Source organism: Stegodyphus dumicola, chromosome 5, assembly GCF_044657685.1.
Source record: "Stegodyphus dumicola isolate Sdum_Otavi_A_Nest chromosome 5, ASM4465768v1".
Classification (NCBI taxonomy): domain Eukaryota; kingdom Metazoa; phylum Arthropoda; class Arachnida; order Araneae; family Eresidae; genus Stegodyphus; species Stegodyphus dumicola.
Genome location: NC_140772.1, coordinates 29,269,735 through 29,282,852, shown reverse-complemented (window position 1 = coordinate 29,282,852; position 13,118 = coordinate 29,269,735). Strand labels below are relative to the sequence as shown.

General features: G+C 32.1%; 2 protein-coding genes across 4 annotated transcripts in view; one reads left to right on the top strand and one right to left on the bottom strand.

Moving 5' to 3' along the window:
- Rab3GAP1 (RAB3 GTPase activating protein subunit 1) overlaps window positions 1-13,118 on the top strand; it is a 391,448-nt gene that overhangs the window by 294,140 nt on the left and 84,190 nt on the right. The window lies entirely within an intron of this gene.
- Window positions 1-13,118, bottom strand: part of LOC118203281 (uncharacterized) — a 69,616-nt gene that overhangs the window by 39,797 nt on the left and 16,701 nt on the right. Inside the window, exon 1 of one of the 2 annotated variants that reach the window (XM_085816532.1) lies at window positions 5,812-5,931. The exons of the other annotated variant lie outside the window; for it this stretch is intronic. The gene's annotated coding sequence lies outside the window, so the exon portion shown is untranslated. Of the gene's footprint in view, window positions 1-5,811; window positions 5,932-13,118 lie in introns of those variants that run through there. 2 annotated transcript variants of the gene reach the window in all.

Here is a 13,118-nt window from a genome sequence, read left to right as displayed (position 1 = left end):
TATTTTTTACCACGATATTTTCGACGACGATGTTTTTAAACTGCGAAGTTTTTGAACCGCTTTATTTTCGACGACGATGTTTTGTACCACGATGTTTTAGAACTGCGATGTTTTCTCTTTGCGATGCTTTCTCCCAGGATATTTTGTACCACGACGTTTTCGCCTTGCGTTGTTTTCTCCGCGACGTTTTCGTCCGCGATGTTATCGGCGGACACCTAAAAAATCTTGGGATCTGTATAAGCTTTGATTGCTGAATTCGATTTAAGTTTTCTTATAGTCAGAAACCTTGTATTTTGTTCTACGTGTATTCTGGTAACTGAATTTCATTTCTCTCTGCAAAACCGAAATGACTCTCTTGCCAACCCTACACTACCACAGCTCATTAACGAGTGTTCCTACTAACTTTTGCAGTAAATAATAACTTCGTTAGTGTCTATAATTCTTGGAAGAAATCAGAATTGTTGCTGATAATAAGCTCGAGACCTACAAATATCTTTTTAATAAGTCACTAAGGATTTAATAATCACTAAGGATAGATAGTAATGAATGAACTAACGACTATAAATAATTATTAACAAGATTAAAATGTAACTAAGTGACGAAAACTACATTAGATTGAAAAATTATAAAAGAATGATGAAAGTGAAAATGAGTGCAAATATTCAGCTTGAAATATAATAATTAATGTATACTAGCAATTATGGTGCTACTTTGGTAGACGGTTCACGGATTTTGGCGATTTCTTGGCGATTTTCCTTTGGCGAGTAATACAACTTATGGTAAACCCATTGCTGGATAAGTTATTTATGGTAACCGATACTTTGTTGTCATTTTATTTAAAAAATAATGCGTTTTATTGTGCATAAATTCCGTGTTTAAAATATTATTTATGGCTTTTAAATATTAAAAATCAATTTAATTTTGCATTTTTATTTGAAATAAAAATTTTATTGTTTATCATATTTTATGAAATTTTATGTTGTGGATGATGTAATCAATGACGTCACCTTACTTTAAAAGTAATTCGTTTTAATATGTATAAATTTAATCTAATGTTTTAAACATTATTTATGACTGTTAAATATTAAAATACAATTTAATTTTGCATTTAAAAAAATTATTTTATTATGTATGAATTTTTAAATAATTTTAATTCTAGCCTGATGTAATAAGCTCTCTGATTGGTCATAGAATATTTGTGCATTAACGAGCTGTAATCAGCTCCCTGATTGGTTACTGACAATTTGTGCATTTCCGCGTCGTTTTAAAATTTAATTCATATCTTCGAATTCCTTCAAAGATGTTACCTAAATTATGATTCTAATTTTTTTTGTGGTACTTATAAACAACAGGTTAAATACTCAAAAAAATGTAAGTACATATTTTTCTTTTATTTTATAATTGTATACTTCAATTTTTGTTAAAAAAATAATACACTATTTTCAGTAATTGCTGAGATAATTATTGTCCATATGTTTTAATGTTAATTAAATTCTATATAACGTATTTTAAAGTATTTGAATTTAATAACATTCTAATTCTTTTAAATGCTGATATGATGGTTTTTAATTCGATATTCAACTTCAGTAATATTTTAGTCTAATTAAACGTTGGCCAAATGTTTTTATAGCGGTATTTTTATTCTCTTCTTTGCTATATGAAAGTAATAATAACCTTACTTTAGTATTTTATACTCATAGTAAATGTATTTATTTACACTTGCCTGCCATCTTAAAAAACGACATTTTCAACAAAAAATTAATCGATTACTTTTAACGATATTCATTTTATTTATTTATTTATTTATTTTTTATGTTTCGAATACTTTACTATGCGTAAAAACAGCGTTTTTCAAGATGGCTGACGTTTGTAAAAACCGCGCCAACAATTGCGCCAAAGTAAATCGCCAAAAATCCGTGCAACCGTCTACCAAAGTAGCACCGCAATTATATATACTAGCAATTATATATACTAGCAATTATATAAATTATTATACTATATTATTATACTGGCAATTATATAAATTATTATATTATATTATTATACTAGCAATTATATAAATTATACTATGTTATTATACTAGCAATTATATAAATTATTATACTGGCAATTATATAAATTATTATATACTAGCAGCATCGCTGCCAGCCTTCGTCTGGCTTTTAAATGTACCGGAAAAATGGCTGAAGGAAACACCAAACGTTAAATTTAAAAACTGCGTAGAATTTTACTCTGCAGATTAACTTCATAAAAACAAAGTTATTACGTATAACAAAATTACAATGAAATAAGCAATATCCCTTAATACAAATATTAATTATCCTAATAAAAAATTGAACCAACTTTCCGTTGAAGAAAAAAGATCGTGCAAAACTTTTCAATATCTTACAAACTGTGAAATAAGCAAAAAATAACGTGAAAGCAACTCAAACATAAAATTCCGCGCAGAATTTTACTCTGCAGAACAACTTTATCAAAAAAAAATCAATAAAAATATATTATATATATATATGACAATGAAATATGCCAATCTCTTAAAAACAGTGACATAAGAAATACGATGAAAAATTGTTGCCAAACCCATATTTCTAAAAGAATGAAACTATTCAAAATGATGCGATTTCATCAAAAATCTATCAACAACAATAAGACAGGAAAAATTTGTTGCCAAAATCACATTTTTAAAGATGTGAGATGGGAGAAGTGTACTCGGAAGTTTCATTTCAAAAATCTTTTAAAAATACAAAATATTATCATTTTTCCATAATTCTTTTTGTGAAAGCATTCGCAAGGATGAAAGTTTAACGTGTCCAAAAATCAAAGAAAAATAAACTGTACATTTTAAAAAATAAACTTTAGAAAAAATCCCATTGAAAAAATGTTAAGCTTTCTTTGTTAAATAAATTCGTATTCAATCGATTTATTGAAACACGAAAATTTATTTTAAGTTCGTAAAATAGCTAAGTGCCTACGTTTTCATGACGATGTGAAAATGGAGTGTGTAGAGTAAAATCTCACTTTCCTATACTCAAAATGACGCGATTTCGTCACAGAACATAAAATAAAAAATAAAAAAATTCGAATTTCGAAAAATTCGCTTCGGGGTGCACTGGCTCTTGTCTAAATGCACCTATGTACCAACTTTCGTAGCCGAGGATCTATTAGCTTACGCGTAGCGCGAACGAAAGACACACACACAGACAGACTCTTTCTTTTATTATATATGTAGAGATAGACACAAAGAATGACAGAAGAAAATTCAAATTCAGTGTTTAATGTTTTTAGCCCAAAATGGCTATTAGTCTCAAAACAAGATTTTGTGTTATTTCACTTTTCATTCGAGTCTGTTTACGTACGGAAAAACGTATGATATTTTTCTTTCCTGTGTAATCTGTCTATTAGTCATTAACAAATTATCTATTTAAGGCAGTTCTGTGGAATGTTAGTTTTTTTACTTTTTAACCTGCTTGATTTAAATAAACACGCATAATACGTCTAATCAAAAGCATTAAATATTTTTACAGAATTACATACATATTTGTTTCCCTTTTCACTTTTTTTTCAATTATATAGTTTTTTTCGCTTTCACAGACGATTTATAACTTTTCCATGTTAGTCTAAATGCTTATTCATCTAATATTCTATAAAATGTCTCGCTATTCCACCTGGGTCATCTCTATCGATAATCTGTACTGATAAACCATACTGAAATTTAGAATAGCCTCTCTGAACATTTTTTTTTAAATCTTTCCTTCATTTTGCTAATCTAAAACACTATTCTCAGCTAAAACATTTTATTACTAAAATTCCTCCAAAATACCTGCAATCTTCTTTCAGTGAATAGTTCAAAAAGAATATACCCACGATGTTTTTATTTTCTGCCATTTTTTGTTAAGTCACAAATCTGCATTTTTGGCTGTTTTCACTCGCATTAATTTTCCGTTTTATTTTTCTGTGTTTGCCATATGGATGTCATCCCTCCCCCCGCCCGCTCGAAAGCAAATACGGGAAAATTTTAAACACATATTTCTTTACTTAAGCGATTTGGCGGATTCGTGACTTAGGTACTTTAGAAGTGTATGAAAAAGGTTTCATGTAAACACTGCATCTTCGAAGAATAGTGAAAAGCTAATTTATTTAAGTAAACAGATTTGTTTGCAGATATATAAAGTGACGATTCTAAATGAAGTTTAGTTTTTTTTTTAATTATCCTGAGTATTTTGCATATCATAATTATGCGTCGACGATAATTTTTTTTATGTTTAACGAATCTTTTAGGTTTAAAGTTTTTAATCATTTCTCTGAAAAATGTAAACTGGGCTTTATTTTTATTAAAAAAAAAGGGAAAAAAGTTAAAAAGTTATTATGCTCGCAATGTGAAAACTTTTCTACGAAAAATGTTGCAGTGTTTCGTCTTTTTACAGTTTCCCTTATGCAGTACTACATCGAAAATAATTTGAAATTTTGAATATTCTGTAAACATTTACATTTTACTTTCCATAATATACCTGAAAATAGAGCTTTTAGAAAGTCGAAAATGATGCCTGCATAATATTGATAAATATTGTCTTCTTTATCTTACAAAAAATAAACAAGAAGTATTTTTTGAAATTTATATAATTGCAATGTTTTAATGTTTTTAACTCTCAGGGGAATTTTAGAGATTAAATCGCTTTGCTTACAAAAAAAATTGCTTGGCAAAGAGAAATTGATGAATGTGCAAATAAGTTACAGAATGATGAATGATGATTTCGTTTCCAAGGTAATTTCTCTATGATTAGTGACAAGGTAAGAAGAAGTATATAGCTAATTAAAAAAAGATAAGTTAAATCAGAACGTTAATTTTTATTTAATATTATCTATAATCTGCTATCCAAATTAAGGGCGAATCGTAAATTTGCGATGAACTGGTCAAAACTGTATTTCGAATATTGTTACAAATTTAGAAAGGATTAAACTTCGTAAAATTAGAAAAGAAAATTTAAAATGAGCTAAAATAGGCAACAACCCACCTTCCCCTCCCTGAAAATTAATAATTTCTTCCACTTTAACATTCAGAAAATTCGTTTAAAAACCGTAAATTTTCTTCAATTCCGGACAATAGCCCCGACGTAATTACGAATTCGGGACTGTTTAGGTCTATCTTGAACGTCTAGTAACCCTGTCAGGACTTGTGTTTCTCTTGATTTGCTTTGGAAACATGGAATTCCCTGAATAAGAACGGGGAGCTTACTCAAGCTATGTTCAAGATTATTGTATAACAGACGACACAAGCAGGAAGGGTATACGAAACCCTTTATTTTCAATACTTTACAGGCACTTCCGAACTTCGGAATACAGACACCAACCACTTGTGGTCTGAACGTAAGAATATAAAACTACTAACTGTAACTAAAAGCTAACTTTGAATTAGTATACAAATGCCTAGCACTAAGACTGGCCTTTATTTGAAAGGTACGTATGTAGTACGCCCAGCTGCTGAAACTACAATACGTTTGCAAATATCAAGAGGGCTAAACCTCTGGCCTTAAAGGCAACCCGCAACCGAGTAAAAACTCATAAAACTGCAGTAGCAAGCGGCTTACTTCCTAAAACTCCTTCTCTCTCTCTCTCTCTTGGCAAAAAGCCACAACTTAAATACTTGGGCGTTAGCAAGACAATTTGCATAAACAAGTTAAAGCATTTAATTCTGGCCGGAAGTAGAAAATAAGAAGTGATAGTTCAGTTTTAAAATAAAATAAACGTTAGTAAAACTTAGGATCCTTACACCCCTAAATGTGTATTATATAAAAAAGAAAATTTTAAACGTACCTTGTTCGAATTCCTTTTGTATCTAAAAGGATGGAAGTTTCTGAAGCATCGACAGGAAGAACCACATCGTAACACATGCGTATTCCACTGTCTCCGATTCAATAATTACTAAACGAACTGTTATTTTTTTTGAAGGACAGTGGTTTGCTTCAGCGGAGAGAAAACATAACTTTCATTTCTACACACCTAATGGCTTATTATAATAAGATACGGTTACTGAGGAGGATTTGTGCTGGTTGAAATGGTTGAATTGATATTTTCAACTGATAAGTTCGCAGGCTAATTCCCTAATCGAGGTTTGGTCAGCAAATCCTCATCATTTCGTGAATTAAAAATTAACGGTATTCCATTCTGTAGATAATATTGTAGGGTTTTCATTCTTTGTTGTCATTTCGGTATTTGCTGTAGTTTAGGTTTAAGACCATCTCTACCTTTGGAATGCCTGGAGGCACAGTGTTGCATTTTCGTTTCATAGGCGCGTCCGACTGAGCGTGAAGATAGCGAAGTCACTCAAGAATTTAACGGTGCGTACCTGCCATTGAGTCAGCTGCTTGCGTCACTCACCGTACAGGAATTAAAGATGAATTTCCGTTATATTAATTAATCGTTGAAAATAGATTTGGAGAAGTTTGGTGCCTTTTACCCTTGAATGCTTCCAAACTTTTATTAATAATAGCAGGTTATACAACTATAGCTCAGATCTCTATAAATATATAAAGTGTAGATTTTTCTTCGATTATATCGCATTTTCGATAAAATTACTGTGCTTTAAGATGTATTAAAAATGACTGAAAAAAAATGTTCGTTTTATTTTGTTCTACATTAATTGTCAAAAGAACAAGGTAATCTGATGCAAAATTCCGTTAGCAATCGTATTGATATAGTTTGCTGTTGGTTTTGCTGTATGATTAGGTTAAGGTAAGTTATTTATTTCAGCAAAATACCGAGGGTTGTCTTGCCATTGAACGGATATCTCTCGAAAATGTTCTAAGAGAAACTTGTTTCCTATCCAAATCCTAACCATTCCCTCGCTGCTGTTAACCCTCCGAGCGTTACGAGTTTAGCCCTGAAATTTCAAAGTTCCTCAAAATGTCATGAATAAGTTTTATTTTCTTGATTTTAATTTAAAAATGACTCTCTCAGTTTGTACCTTGATTCATTTTCTTCCAATATACATCCAAACCGAAATCAGATACATTAAAAACTTGCAGAAATATTCATGTATAATGAATATAAAAGGCAGCCTTCTATGCGGAATTTTCCGGCCAGGGGAAGATACGTATATTTCTCTCTTGAAACATGAGATGAGAGGGAGTAGCAGGCACAACAGGTGGTTGGTGCAAAGTCGGTGTTTACCTATAACCTAATGATGGTTAAGTGGTTATTTAAATACGGCAAAGTACTCGAGAGCTATTTACTTAAGAAAGATGCTTTCGTGGAGGTCTTTTCTAATGGAAACTGGCTGGTATTTACGCTTTGCACATAGAGACTGCAGAAACCAACCAAGCAGGTTAATCTGGGTTCGAAAACGGGTCGAACTACGAGCATTCAGCGAGCGCTCTTAACCATTCGGCTGTTGATGAGACTGTATAATATACAGAAAATTCCGTAAATCTTTCATCTGTGAGTTTATTAAAGAATTTTTTATAATCGGTGGGAGTTCATTTTATTAATTTTTTATGGTTGGGATTTTAATACTTCCAAGTTATACTTCCTTGTACGAAGTAAAAAGGAAGTATTGTAATCGCGAAAAGTTTCAGGCAACATATTTCAAAGAAAATATCCATTTTGACCGCTATCGAACGCAATTTAACGATGTTTTTGCGTGATATCTGTGCGTAAGGACAGAATAAAAGACACCTTTCCTCCAAAAAAATTATAAAACTGCTTTATATTAATTTTGAAGAGAACTTTTCGTGGCGTCTGTACGAACGTATGTACGTACGTGCGCGAACGTACGTGCGTACGTACGTATCTCGCATAACTCAAAAACGAGTTGCCTCAGAACGTTGAAATTTTGTATATAGGACTGCTATAACATGTAGATGTGCACCTCGTATTTTGGTTGCAATCGGCCGCACCAAACGTATATAAATATATTTATATATATATCCATTCTGTTACCCGGCTCAGTGATCTCAGTATCTTTACTCTTATATGTTTGTAAATTGTACATTTTTTGCTTTAAAAATGATTGAATTATGTTGTTTCTATCTTCCGGTTAAGGTTTTTATGCGTTTCGTAATTCTGGAAGCAATATTTGTACAATTATCAACAATTTAAAAGCTGTTTAAGTGCGGTTAAGTTTTAAATACATGGCGGACATATTTGTTTACATTTGAAACAGTAGAATTCTAGATTTATTGCCAATCTAGAGAGACTAAGCTTCGCAACACAAAAATAACGCCTTCATTTATTATTGCAAATTAAATCATGCTTAATCCTTTCTGGAATTTTTTCGAGGAAATAAGTGTTTAAGATTTTTTTCGTAATTTTTAATGCAGATATTTTGAGTTTTTATGTATTTTTGCCTTGTCGCGAAGTGAGAGCTGAATTAATTGAATGAGAAATACTAAATCGTCTGTGAAAAACTGTTTCTTTTCTGTTTTGTTTGCTTAATTTCTTTCATACATCGTTTTAGCTTTATTATAGTGTTATCAGATTCTTTTTTAATTTGATTTTATCCATTTGGGTACACACGTACAACCCTCCGCCCTTCCGCAGGGGGAAAAAAAAAAAAAAAAAAAAAAAGATCGTATATGCTATTTTTCTGATTTGACTTAGTGAAATGTTTGTTCCCAAAGTCAGCCCCGAAGAAGTAAACTAAAACGTAATAGCATCTTACAATTCAATTCATGCTGAAGTTTTAGCTGAAAATGCTTTGTTTCTTTATTTAAATACGGCAAAGCGCACGAAGTTTATCTGCCAAAGTGAAAGGGTGTCTTCGTTGAGGACATTCTAAGGAAAATTGAAATGTACCTTTCGAGCTACCAGTTTTCAATGGCCTTAAGCACTCGGACGCTGATTAGCCGTAAGTATGGTATGGTACGAGTTGCAATAATAAAATCTCTGATAATTAAACTCAAATTTTTGCTGTACATAAGGAAAATCGAAAAAATATCCATTTAGCCCTCGCTTTCGCCGGGATTCGGACTTTTCGAAATACCAGTTCTCAGCGGTTTTATTTAATAGTAGAATATATTAAAGCGGTTTCGAAAGATTGGTGCAAAGTAGCCATTTATGACTTTTTTCCTTGTAGTTTTGTAATATTTTGCGAGTCAGCTATTTGACTGACAGTCTTCGCTGAAAACTAAATGATAACGGGTTTTACTTTTCTTCAAATGCCAGAATGTTGTATCAGTTGCCCTAACCTCTTTGAATCCATCTGAGCGGTCAAAACTGTTCTCAGTGACCGATCAGGGCCTGGAGATTTTTTCGGATGGCCGAGTTTTTGAAATGTGCTTCCTGGAGATCATTAATGAGTGACCCAAAGGGATCTTTATTTTCCTTCAATTAGTTGCGCGGGTTATGAAGTTATCGACAAGAGCATCTAATATTCGACCTTGAAACCATTTTTTTTTCCCCTCGAAGTCTTCAGGCCTTGAGTTACGTTACAGTCTACATTCGGCATAACGTGCATATCTGAAATCGTGTTTATCTTCCTCTGCGGCGGGTGTTGTCCTATTTTTTCTCACTTGCATGATGAACAATGCGTGCTTTTTCTTTCATGTTAGTCTCCGCCGTAAGAGACGTGCGTAATAGTGAAAAATCGTGACCCATATTTTCGTTCAGGCTGCGAGACAGGCAAAACGTCTGCTTCTCCGACACTTTCGATATCATTTATGTACGGTCTGTTTTCTCGATTTTCTGTTAGAATTGATCATTTTACTTTAGAAAGATCTTTATTGGAGTTTTTACAAATTGTTTTCGTCCGTTACATTACGCTACACCGCTCTACTGTGTATATATCATCTAAGCGATTTGGCATGTTTTGCCATTGTACGAAATATAAAATTTATAATTCACCTAAGCCACTCTGATTATACAGCGGTTAGCAGTGCCGGATAGGCCCTGGTTCGAATTCTAGGAAAGCGTGGTTGTCTGTAAATGTATTATCTTTCAAGTAAGAAGGTACTAAACAATACGTGGATATAGGTAGCGGAAAAGTAGTGGACAGAGCAAAAGACGTGGATACGTGAACAGAATAACAGACGCTTGTGGATTCCACCCCCCCCCTGCCTCGGGGTCGGGTCCTTGCAGTGACCTCCCTCCGTGGTAATTTTTTTTTAATCAAAACTGGGACGAAACTGAGTTTTAAAAAAAATCAGGGAAAATTAAAGAAATATATGTATGGTTCCTCCCAAACAATAAAAAGTTTGTGTTTTAAATGGCAAAAACCGATCAATTCAAAGAAAACTGCCTGCTACTGATGAAACAAAATAAAACTGTTTAAAAAGCAGTAGATATAGTTCTTAGAAATATTATTTTTTTTCACTTTTTAATCTGATTGATTTGAATAAAAATTCATTTCATTCATGGTATATCTAAATATGTAATAATAAAATTCCATAGTCAAGAATACACTTAAAATTCTAACTGTATGTTCTTTTCATTTTTAATGGCGACGTTCTCTTATTTGAAAGTACGTGGAATTAAATCCACAGCCCCGTAGTCAAGTTGTTTTCCCGCCTTTTCTGCACGTACAGTTATAGAATGTTCTGGAAATATTTAAAGCGAACTGGATTGGCTGACGTCATTTCTTTGAAGCTCCGCCTTTCCAGAGGCTATAAAAGAACTCGCAAAGGAATATCGGGTTTTTTTTTTCTTAAATGTCACGATGCAGTAAACTTCATACAAAAAGTTATTAGTAATTCTTTTTATTTCCTCCGTATATCTGATTTTGTAACTGCTATTTCTCCTGAATAATAATAAATGGATCCTGTTCTTTAAACTTATCGTCTGATAATTTAAGCTACGACTAAAGCTGTTACATCATATATATATATATTTTTTACTTTTTAATCTGATTGATTTGTATAAAAATGCATTTAATTCATAATATATCTAACATTAAATATTTCTATAGCATTACATTACATATTTTTTTCTCTTCTTAAATTACAGAAGATTTAGTTGAAATTCATGTTCATCTAGTACACTATGTTTTACTATTCCATCTGAGGCATCTGTGCTGATAATTCCGCCGATAAACCATATTAAATTTTAATGGATTCCTTTCTGGCTAACGTTGAAATCTGAAACATATTTAAATTTTTTTACAACAAAATCTTTTTGTTGTTTCAATTTATATTTCTTTCATTTGCTTCATTTATAATGTATAAAATAAATTAAATTTTTACAACGTTTGTAATTATTTAATTGTGTCTAGTTTTTTCATAACAGCGTCTGTTCACTCATTTTTAATACTTAATTTGATTATTAAATAGTTCATCATGATTGGCCAGCGAAAGTTTTCCGTTCGTTAGGCCAACCTACCAACTCTTCGGATTGTACCAGGAAGCTCGCAGTTTTTCGTATTATCCACCTGTCTTCCTTCGTTCATATCCCAGCTCCGGTAAATCTCAGATATCCTGTTCTTTGTATATATTTAAATTTAGATCATAATTTTTCAAATGCAATTTTGCAAAAAAAAAAAAATTATAATCACTAGTATCAGAAGGAAAAGAAATACTATGAAAATATTTTAATAGCAAGTTCTTGAAAAACATTAAAGCAGTGATATCATCGTCTCGTAATGAAACCTAAAGTTTCGTTTTATCTTCCATTTTGAGTGGCTTTATAGTATAATTTTTATTCGACCTGATGTTTTTCAGTTCATTATAAATATACGCAAAGCACTTCAGAATTAACTAACATTTAATAATTAGTTAATTCAAAAAGTTTCTGGTACATTTTTGCGGTTTTGCAGCTGAGGATGGTGGTTCGGTAAAACCATCGAAACTAGTCCTGTGAAAATTTTGTAAATATAACGCTGATTTTTGTTGTTCGACTTCTGAATTAGTAACATTTAATAATTAAATATTAGATTTCGCCGTAAATCTTTTAAACCCGTGTTTATTTACTTTGTTTCTGTCTACCGCGTTTTAAGTAGGACGTCTTATCCTGTTTACGAGGTCGGGTCGAAAAGACTGAGTATTAATATCAGTGGTCACCTGAACCAACTGCCTGAACTCTGCCGCTAAACGAGTTCCCCGCGCAGTCGCCGTGCGGTGAGAAATTGTTTATCCATTGCATGGTCGTACATCTCACACGGGTCATGGTGTTTGACAGGAAAAGCTCCACTTTATTTCATGTGTTTATCCCAAGAAACAAAAGTTCAGCTTTATATGATAATAAAAATAATTACCATATAAGCTGTCCACTCGCTTGTCTAATATTCGATTACGATTAATCGATCACTGATTAATCGGAGTAATCACGAAAGACCTCCACGGCTAGTTCAAAATCACTGTTAATCGATACAGTTAAAAAACACCGGAAAAATGAATAATCGGCTCATATTTTGCATTTGAGTTCTTGTTTATGTTAGTGTTTTGAGTGTTTTTCTTTTATGTTAGTTTTGTTTTGTTTTTAACGCTCATTTTTTCTTCCCTGCTTTTCTTTATTAGTGCGGGAAATATAAAAAGCCAGAGGTCTATATAAATAGCACCTTCCGATTGTATTTTATAATTTTTGCTACGTTTGTCTAACCTTTTTTGTTAGGGATGTTGTCTATTGTTGTTTCTGGCTTGTTTTTGGCGCAGCCCATAAAATCTGCCAGAAGGGTTGGGCTGCTCCCCCACATAACATCACATATTTTAATCAGCAGAAAGGAAATGCTGTTTGTGTTTGTTTTTGTTTACATTAATCCTGAATTTCGATAGCAGACAATATCAAACATGTACTTGACGTATTTCATAGATGGAGCAATTTATTTTTAACTGATGATTTAACAATATTTACATATTTTCAATTATATACTCTTGTGCATTAAAATAACTTCGAAATGCTATGACATTTATACATATAAGTGTTTAATCACTGTACTTTCTTAACTTGTCATAATCAACACAGTGACTTCGTGTAACAATTCTGCATGGAAATGTAAGGTTTGGTTTATTTGACTATGGCAAATCCACGTTTCACAGGGGGAAATACGAAAAACTGTGCAACTCTTATCGCTAAATTGTAAATTTTAAAGGAGTAAATCCTGGGCATTGAATACTTGCATTTTATTTTAGGCTGTTGTATGGACTCTTTTACACCATGATGAATTTGTATCACTCATAAACTACGAAAACAGCCAA